This window comes from Rhinolophus sinicus, linkage group LG03 (genome assembly GCF_036562045.2).
Source record: "Rhinolophus sinicus isolate RSC01 linkage group LG03, ASM3656204v1, whole genome shotgun sequence".
Lineage (NCBI taxonomy): Eukaryota > Metazoa > Chordata > Mammalia > Chiroptera > Rhinolophidae > Rhinolophus > Rhinolophus sinicus.
Genome location: NC_133753.1, coordinates 198699741 through 198709874, shown reverse-complemented (window position 1 = coordinate 198709874; position 10134 = coordinate 198699741). Strand labels below are relative to the sequence as shown.

The 10134-nt window shown below is 57.8% G+C and overlaps 1 long non-coding RNA gene across 1 annotated transcript; it reads left to right on the top strand.

The window, feature by feature from the left end:
• Positions 1–4210: 4210 nt before the first annotated feature.
• Positions 4211–8235, top strand: LOC141570445 (uncharacterized). Its single transcript, XR_012494448.1, has 4 exons — positions 4211–4306; positions 4785–4872; positions 6016–6126; positions 6254–8235. It is a non-coding gene; the product is annotated as an uncharacterized LOC141570445 (long non-coding RNA).
• The last annotated feature ends 1899 nt before the right edge of the window (positions 8236–10134 follow it).

Genomic DNA, 10134 nt, shown 5'->3' with positions numbered 1-10134 from the left:
GGGGCAGATGCAGGGGCTGTTCAGGCTGAGAGGCTGGAGGTGGCCCAGCCCGGTTGGGTGCTGGGATGCTGCCGTTTTGGGTGGGAGCATTTTCGCAGTCACACGGCAGGAGTCTTACCGGGAGCTGCTGGCCTGGGTACTGATGGACTAGAGGACTTCCAGGGTCTCCACCCGATGTCAGAGTGAATGAATCTTCCTCAAACTCTTCCAGCATCATTCCACACCATCGCTCCCAAAAGCCTGCATCGCCTTTATCTGAGCCCCGGTTCTATAAACGCCCTCCCCTGGCTCCCCCGTATCTGCATTATCGACACATACGCACGTCTGGCCTGGGCCCCTCCTGCTCGTGTGCACAGGGCCTGAGTCTCATGGTGGCCAGGATGTGCGCCCAGAACCCAGCCATGCTTAGTCATCCAGTGTGAGTGTTGTCCCGAAGTCACCGGGCATTTCCAGGGAGAGGTGTCCAAACTGAAGGCTTTTCAGGCTGTGTAGCAGAGAGAAGACCTGAGTCTGTGTCCCCGTGTGGAAGGAGACACTTCACAAAGGGGCACGGTCTCCACCACTGCAAGTGTCTGAGTAGAGGATACGCAGCCATTGTCCAAAAGTGCTTGAGAAAGGCAAGTTTCACCTCACAGAAGCCCTTCCTGACGCCAGGATTCTGGGTTCCTGTTGCTCTCGGCATCGGCTGCTCAGATGAAGCAAGCAGGTCCCTGTCTCTTCTGTGTGTCCTCAGATGTTCTTCCTCTTTGTCCGTTGCTCAAGGACACCCACTGTGCGGTCATCACTGCCCCTCCCCTGTCACTGCCCGCCTGGCAGCTGGTCCTCCATAGACCCTGTGTGGTCTGAGGGAGAGGCGGCGCCTTACTCACCTTTGCACTTCCACTGCCTGGGTCCTCCATCAACACAGGACAGATTGGAGGGAGGAGGAAGCGAGCCCCAGTCCGTGGGCAAACCCCACGCAGCCAGGAAGTAGTAGCTGCTTCTGGCACATCCTTTGCCATCACTTCCTAGAGGGACAGGCTTTTGGGGACAATTATATGAAAGCTTACTTCCTTCTATGTTTCTTCCCTGCCATTCCTAATAAGCATTATTTTAATTTAAAACAGCAATTTACAGTGCAATTCATTTACAATAACACAATCCATTGTGATCACTGTGCCATAAATTTATGTTTTAAGTAATTTTAATGCTTGTAGCAGCTGGGTCTCTGAAGTGTGGAAATAGCTAGCATTTTTCACCTCATGCAGCCGAGGAAAAAAGTCTCTGCCCTTTAATTATATGACTACCGAAGATAGCAGGCAGCAAGCGGAGTGGATATAAGTGCGAAATGAGAAGCGACGGGCTGCAGAACGCAGCCGAAACTCAATGCAAACATGGCACTTCCAGGGTCTAGCCAGCAAAGCCGGAGCAGAACACGCCTCCTTCTAATTCACAAGCACCGCTGTTGTCAGCCAGATTGATTAAAAAGGAAGCGTTATCAGGAAGACGGAGTGGAAACACAGACTGGTGGCTAAAAAGGCTGCGTCTGAGGCCAGGGGGAAGGGTGATTTCTTTGTGGACCAGGCGCTAGCACCTGTGCTCAGCCTGGCACAAGCGTCCAGGACACAGGGACACGCCAGGCCTGACTGCGCTGACAGGGAGCGTCACCCGTGCCCCCCACCTGTCCCCAGACCCTGATCCTCTCTGGGCTGCTTTCTGATCCCACATCTCCCTCATGTGACACTGAAGCTGTAAAGGGGCTCCATGCCTGGTGACAAAGTCACCACAGGCCCCTATGAAGGGTGACTTATGAGCAAGGCCCTGAAGGGGGCTGTGGGGCCGTACGGGGTGAGGGCGAGGGAAGTACTTCTGGGCAAAAACCTTGTTCCCTCCTGGAGCCCTGGGTGTGAGCCCTGAGGGCAACTTCCATCCCTCACTTTCTCCTGGCCTCCGCTGTGCCCATGTTGGGTTTGGGGCACCTCAGTGCTCAGACTCCACTCTGACTTAGCCCCAGGTCTGGCCGCTGGCCTCCAGCCTGGGTCTGCCCATCCCAGGGGTCTCCCTCCTCGGTCCCCTCCTGGCCCCTCTCAACCCTGCCCTGGAGCCAGGAGCCCTTCAGGGGACAGAAGAGATGCAAATTCTGCTGCTGGATATCAGCAAGTGAAGGTCCAAGAAATTAGGGCGAAGGAGTCGTTCTCGGGAAGGGGACCTCACTCCCTAAGCAGTGCTTTCCTGTTTAAGTTAAAAAAATCCTCAGTGTTAAGTGTTTGTTGAATGGATGACGGTGAGAGAAATAGCCTGTCAGGAGTCACTCTGGTGATCAGGGCCACAGCTGTAGACCTGGTGGGGTTTCTGGGGGAAGGAGCTGGGACCAAGCAAAGTGGTTTGGAAACAATCCACTCACGGGCCCAGAGCCCTGTCTGAGCTCGGGTGGGTGGGTGGGGAGGGCAGGCTGAGGTTTTGTGTGACGGTGTTTGAACATGGCTGTCGTGTCCACAGAAGTAGAACCATCATGATGCCCTGATCTTGGACGCCCTGCCTCCAGAATCATGAGAAGTACATTTCTGTTGACGTCTGAGCGTGGTGTGAAGGCAGAGGTGCCCCACCTCTGACGTCTGCATGAAGGGCCGGAAAGGAAGACGCTCCCACCGCTCCATCCACTGTCCACGCGCCTCGGGTGGGAGCTGCCGCTTCTGGTTGTGCTGGCGAAGGACAGACAGCCTCCGGCCCGGGCCACGTAGAATGTGTTCTGTTTGGTAAATATCCACGTTTCCTCTTCTTTCACCTCAATACAGTGCTGGAGAAAACTGCTGAGAGAATGGAGTCGGGGGAGGAAACCAAATGAGCCCTTCATTCAGTGCCGAACTTGCTCCGGACATTCTTCAGAAACAACAAAGTCTGCTTCTCTGCGGTCTGCCCCTCAGTCTGCGCTGCCGGAGTGGCTTCTCCCGCCAGCGCACGGACGGGCTGTGAGTTTGGTGCAATCTTCACACGTGGCACTCGGGAGTGGGGGTGCCTCCACATGTCCGCGGTAGAACCGTCGTAACCACCGGGTAAGTGCTGCTGACACAGCGACAGGTCACGGCACGCGCTGTAGGTGTGTTTTTCCGTCACCTGCCTGGTGTGGGCTATGCAGATGCCGTCTGGAACCCTGAGTCTCTGCGAGCAAGCCCGCACCACAGCCGGGTTGCTTCCGTAGGCAGCAGGCAGGGAGACCTGTCTTGGAGGTCTCTCTGGAATGACCTTCGCTCACTGGAAATGGAACAATAAATGTTTTTTAAAGCAGTTTTTCTTTCACTGAAGAGCATGGTCAGGAGACTGAACCTTGAGGAGGGAAAGACTAGGAGGCCGCTCTGTGTCATTGCTGGCCGCTCCGTCCTTCCACCTGTCATCGATCTATGTGGCATGAAAATAAGGGACGCAGGCATAACGTAAAGGCGGTGTCAATAGCAGTAAGGAGAACGGCGGGCGGTTCCCTTATCTGCATTTGCAGGTCGAAGATCCATCAACACAGGGCTCCCAGCTCAGGACGTTCGCCGGGGGCCGGCGGGTGGACGCAACGCCTCACGCGCTGTGTCAAACGCAGCGAGTTCCATTTAGAAATTCCTATTGTGGGGTAGGGGCAAAGTATCTATAATAATTTTAAGGACATTTCCCAAATGTTTATTGAGATAAAAGATGGATAAGAGCAAAACTGCCGAACCTGCGGCCTGATAACTAGGTTTTATTAATGGCCTGCCACACGCTAGGGCTGGATAATTAAAGTTTCTCCCCCCAAAGGAAGAGAGTGGACAAATTTATTTGATGGTTTGATAACCAGGGACACTGGTTGAAAACTATTGATGTAATCGGAGCTCATTGGATTTGCCAGGACAGCCACTCGTATCAGCTAATTTCACCTGTGAATGCTTAATTATCCTCGGAATGCATATGGGTGAGCCATTAATAAAATTTGACTATGTCATAGTTTCTTTGTCACCCACATGTGCCTTTTATCTCCCACATCTCCTCCTCAGTCTTTCTTTCCTTTTTTTTTTTTATTCCTTTCCAGTCTCTCTTAAAAACCAATAAAGCTAGGGAAGACAGATGTGGGCTGTGTGGTTCTGCAGGCTGCGCCACAGACGGGGTGTGGGGGGGCAGGCCTGAGCTGGCAGGAGCCCAGATGAGGCCTGGGCCAGGGCGGGGGCGTTGCAGCTCCTCGGTCCAGCCTGGGCGGAGCAGCCCCTGAACGGAAGGGGCCTGCTTGTAGCTGAGCCGGGATGCGGCTGACACTGGCTCATGGGGCCTCCCACTGGATTTCTGCGCATTCGGGCCGCTGGGTGCAGAGGTACAGTGCACGATGGTGGGGGCCGGGTGGCCGTCCCACTGCCCCGCTCCATGCAGGCTGCTGCCTGGACCCTGAGCTGCCAGGACGCACTGAGCTCATCGCCCCACGTGTCCCTTGGCATGTTGGGACCTGGTTGTGTCTCCAGTACGCATGAAATCCTGGGTCCTGACCTGGAGCCAGGGCACTAATTTCTTTGACTTTCCGTTTTCTCACATGTGACATGGGCTTGATAACATCCGCTGGTGAACTATGGGCTTTTGAGGCCCCCCCCACCCCGTAGGAGGCATCTCAGAAGACACCCGGGGGTGGGCTGGAGGAGGGGCGCTTCCAGCTCTTTCTCAGCACCCCCTCTCCCCACCACGCCCCCTGCAGTGTGGGGGGGGGTGCAGGGGGAGAGCAGGAGGCGGCGAGCAGCTCTGTGTGACCCTCAGTGACTTCACACTTGAGCTCTTACCTTCACCCACGTCTTACTTTTCAGGGCTATGTGTCTTCTGTGACAGTGGCTGTGCTACACTTCTGGAAGGACATGTGTGAGCCCCTGGGGACAGCTTGGAGCTCTGGTCCAGGTGAGGGGCAGGGGCTGCAGTGGGCCTGTGGAGCCAGCCGGCGGGGCTAACCCCGCGTGTGGGACTCTGATCACTAGTGAGGACCGGGTGGCGAGAGCGGCAAGGGCGCTGGGGAGCAGGTTCCTGGAAGCTGTGAGGGGTGGGGGGGGGACATGCTGGGGAGGGGTGAGCACAGGCCTCTGTGGGAGCTGGGCTGGCGCTCCCCCCAGAATGGAGCAGAGAGGGCTGCAGGCTCCTTCCTCCAGGACCCCATGGGGGTTCAGCACGCTCCCCTCACCGCGCGGTTGCCTCACCTCCTTCCTATTTCACTCCTGCTTTCCTGTCAGTGTCCCCACAGGGCTGACAGTTCTGGGCCCCACGCAGGGCCCTCTCATTCTGCTGCTCGTACACCACCTGGCGCGCAGCCCTGGGGCCTGGGCTCCGGTGCGCGTGCCTTTCCGTGAGGCGGTCTGTCGCCTTCTGGAGATGGGGCCTTGGAGTTGCTGCTGCTCCTCTTGGAATCCAGGGGCCCTCGTGAGGCTGCCATGTCCTGAGGACATTCAGCAGCTCTGTGGAGAGGGCCCAGGGCGGGAGCGGAGGCCTCCAGCCAACAAGCAGCATTAACTCCCCAGGCATGTGCACCAACGCCCTGCCGCCCCGTCGGCCTTCGGGTGAGGCGTGGCCCCACTCATGCCTTGTTGCAGCCTCTGGGGCCTGAAGGCTCTGTGGTGGGGTCCGCTTCATGGTGCGTCGGGCCCCGACGCTGTTGGGTCAGCTTGGACTTCTTGAAAAGGTGCGGAGAAAGAGTTGGAACACTGGTCCAAGCTGCTCTGTCCACAGACCTAGCATTTGGCACTGTCCTGCAGCAGCACCCAGCCCAGAACACTGGGCGTTTCTGTGGACAGCTGGCTCACTGGCCTCGCATAGCTCCGGATCAGCTGGTTGTCACCCTCGACCTCATGCCGGGCAAGTCCCACTGTCCTAGGCCTGCTCCCAGAGGCAGAGGAGGGGCTGCGTGTCCAGGGAGGTGAAGGCAGATGCCTCTGCAGGGGAAGCATGGCCCAGTGACCCACGGTGGGGAAACGGTTCCTCTGATGCCCGAGGGCGCTATGCAGCTGTGGGCTGCAAGAATGTGCGTGTTTTCTCTCTGGGCTGAAATAACAGGGCGGCGTCCAGCACCCCTGAGCCAGGCACAGGCAGCCCATCGGACCACTCACTGGACGGGCAGAACCTGCACCACCCGAGAAAGCGGTGCTGAGCCACAGCCGGCTGAAGGTGAGTCTCGTGCTTTCTGTGAGCCTCCTGCTCACCCAGTCCTGAGTCAGAGAAGATGAGGAGAGGCCGGGGAGCTACAGACGACCTCCCAGGTCTTGCTGGCACTGTATCTTCTCTGTGTTGCCAGCCCTTCAGTGCCGAGGCCACGTGTAGGACCAGAGGGCAGCCAGTGAGGCACCCCGGTCTCGGTCCACCTGCTACAAGGATGTGAACCCCACCAACAGCCATGGAGCGAGCCTGGAAGCGGCTCCTGCCCCCATAGAACCTTGTGAGGACGAGGCCCGGCCTTCTCTTCCTGCAGCCGGTAGGGACCCAGTGAAGCCACGCAGCTTCCTAACCCACAGAAGCTGCGGCCTGTCGGAAGCCACCGAGTCTGGCAGCAACGGGTAACTGGAACGGGTTACCTCAGAAGGGTGTCACTCTGCAGGTTTGGCGGCTCCATCCCGAGCAGGTGGTCACAGCCACACAACACACAGGGGCATTTAGCTCCCATTTCCCACCCAAATTTACGTCACAACTACCAGGGGGACACATGGGGCTGATGAACGGGCCTCTGTGTCCGTCGTGGGACTCACAGGCTGGGTGCAAACTGTGGTCCTGAGGCCTGTGCCCGAGTGAAGGAAGCGTGAGTGACCTTGCTGGGCGCGGTTCTCCTTCCCCACCCTGGATGACAGCCCGGCTGATGGCTTGAGGGTCCCATGGGTAAGTGGGCGTCTGGACTTGGGCCACGTTCGAGACGGAGCCTCGCTCACCTGATGGTCTCTGGAGGTGGGACCCAGGTGGGGCCTCCACAGAAGTGGACCCACAATGACATCACCTGTCTGTCCCTTGTCCCTGGAAGCATTTAAGACAAGTGTCAAATAAGAGGAGACAAAGGGCGCCAAGTGGCAGATGGGTGACACAGCTCCCTGCAGGCCTGGCTGTGAGCACACACACAATTCACGCAGAATCCACACTCATGATCCGCGTGCAGGATTCACACACACACACACACACACACACACCCAGGTCCCCCCACCCTCCAAGCCCCTTTCCAGACCCCACGCCAATCTCTTAACAGTGCCCTGGTGTCTGCAGACCCCACAAAATTGGTTATTTTGTTCCTCTGAGAAAAATGCAGGCTACTTTGAAATGCTGACATTTCCCTGGGACTGTCCCTGTCTCCTGAGAATGCTGACTGAGGTTCCTCTGGGCCCCAACTCTGGGGACGCACACCAGCTAGCAAGGGCCGTCCTAGCACGTCCCCACCCTGAGGGACACCGGCAATACCTGTGCGAGGGCAGCCTGGTCGAGCCACAGTGTGGACGGAGAGGATGGGGGCTGGGTACGCTGGTGACCCCTGACCTCTGTGCCTCAGTTAGACCAGGGCTCGCAGCACGCCCCCTCCCACCTCCTTTCCCACCCCTGGAGCTTGTCCTTCGGGACAGGTCCCCTCCTGCTCCAGTGTCTCGCTCTCTGCTGACCCCTCTCCTCTGGCTGGAGCTTCCTGAGCGGGGCCGCCTGACCACAAGGCTCCCCACCCTCCAAATCCCCTGGGCACGTCACCGCACGTGTGTCACCTTACACGTGTCACCGCGTGGGCCCAGCTCCACGGGCACAAAGGCCTCCTCGTCAGGGGGGCACACATTTGGGCTGCTCCTCCCTGTGGGGGGGCCTCCCACAGAAGCGGGGACGCGGTGAGCACAAGGCTGGCGAGGACCACGCTGGCATTTGCTGCAGTCTTAGTCGCAGGCAAGGTGCCAATGGCGGGGACCAGTCACCAGGCGGGAAGGCCGTCTGACCCACCCTCGTGCCTGGTTTGCACAGGAGCTGAGCCAATGCGCGGCAGCCTCCAGCCCTCACACAGGCTGGGAGAGAAGATCAGGGCCTGGGGGGCTGGAGGTCGGGCCTGCGATAGTCACCCATCCCGAGCTCATGGGCACCTGGGGGCCAGGAGAGGTGTGGCTGGCGCCAAGGCCGGGCATCCTTGGACACCCATGTGCAGTCTCAGGAGAGGCTTAGGGGCCACCAGCCCATGGCTCCCCTGTGGACTGGGAAGTGCCATGTGCTGTCCCTTCCTTAGGCTCTCCTCCAGCCACCGGGACCGGGCATCCCAGCACAGTTGGCCACACGCGAGTTGGGCGGCAGACCGCACTTTGTGTTCAATAAAAGATGATACAAGAGATTGTCAGTGTGACTGCGTCAGGTTAGATGCATTCTGTGGATGGGATGCGGCCATCAGGAGAACCGGCAGATTGCTTTGTCTTGCTGAAAACAACATTTTCCCCCAAGACCCACACACGAGGGCCATTACAAAACGTCATTCATATTGCATAAGCTCAGAAGTGTTCCACACGGACGACAAATGGAGGCTTTGGTAGAGAATTCATGCTCTGCTGTGAGCACGGCATCTATAAGTCATGGGCCCCTGGGCACCGGCCAGATGCCCCCCCCCCCCCATGGCCCAGCCTCCCAGTTAGAGCAGGAGAGAGTCCGGCTCTTCCCAGCACAGGACACTGCTTCCCTGTGACAGCACAGAGCAGCTAGAACCGGGCCAGCCCTGGGCTTCAGGCCAGCCCTCATGCTTCATCCACCACACTTACTTGTTTGGAGCCAACTTCAGGGCTTATAAAAGGGAGTGACAACAAGAGAAGTGAGCCACACTGTGACAGAAGCAGACAATAAAGGACTGGGGCTCAGAGCATGTAGGAAAAGTATAGACGACCCAATAGAAAGACGTGCGCAAGACTCACAGGGTTTATATAAATGCTGTACAAGCAGCTGTGCACCTGACACCAACGTGTCATACGTACGTCAGTTACACGGCCACGACTCACAGGCTGCTTAAGGGACGTGGTCATTCCCCAGGGAAATAGAATAAACACACAGACAGGCGAGGGCCCCTAGAGAACAGGGAATGCAAATCAGTGCCACAAGGAAACATCAGACCCACCTACAGGAAAAGCGCCACCCGCTTGGGCCCAGCAGCCAGTAACGCTGTTGGAACTATTTTACAGCTTTGCTGAGGACGCCCCGCGTAAGTCACGTTCAGGGTTACGTGTTGGCACAGCTTGAAGGGTGTGAAGCAGGACAGGAATGGATGCCAAGATGTGCCCACAGGGCCGCCTCTGGTTCACGTGGTATAGAAAGAGAACACACGTATGGTGACTTTTCAAAGTGAGGTCACCAACTTTGGAGCTGAGCCACCGTCCGGTGGGGAGAGGCCAACCAGCCACAGGGAGAGACGGAGGGTGGGGTCTCTGGCCACAGCCCCTGGGAGCACCCCAGAGCTGGGCTTCCAGCACGGGGACCCTGCTGTCCCCGCACACCACACACTGGCAAGCAGGGCTGGATGCGGTCACCTCAGCCTGGCACTCAGGGCAATGGAAGACCTAAGTTATAACAGCAAGTGACGCATTTGGGCACATGCTGAGGAAGGGAACCCTGGGAGTTTAGGACAAAAGTCAGCAACAGTCTCCTGGGGGGTGGGGGACGTCTCCCAATGCACCCTGGAGCATGGCCGTGCTGAAGTCATTTGTGCTTTGTACAAAGGAGGAATGAAATTAGAGCAAAAGGAAGAAAATGCAACCCTGAAAATTGAAAACAAGCTGAAACAAAAGAACGTAATTATGTACCAAGTTGGTGACAAGACCCCGGGGAGAAAAACATTACTTCCAGTGATGTGAGAACCTGTTGTGTTTTGACGATCCTCCGATCCTCCGTGGGAATGTTAGGAGCTTCTCTTTAGGGAGGAGCAAGGGAGGCCAGAACTTCGGAACTGGGAGAGAAGAGGAGGGCGAGGGAGGGAGGGAGGGACGTGGGGCCAGTGCCGAGGACCCTGGGGCTGCCCTCCTGGGCACCCCTCTCGGCAGAGAAGGCAAAGGGCAAGCAGGGCTGCCCCGCCTGCAGGCCCCAGCGTCCTGTCTTCCACCTGGTCCGCAGCACATTCCCGTCACAGTGCCCAGAGGGATCCTTGCAGAGCAGGCTGTGTCCCTTTCCTGCCCAGGCTCCAGAGGTGATTGCACACGT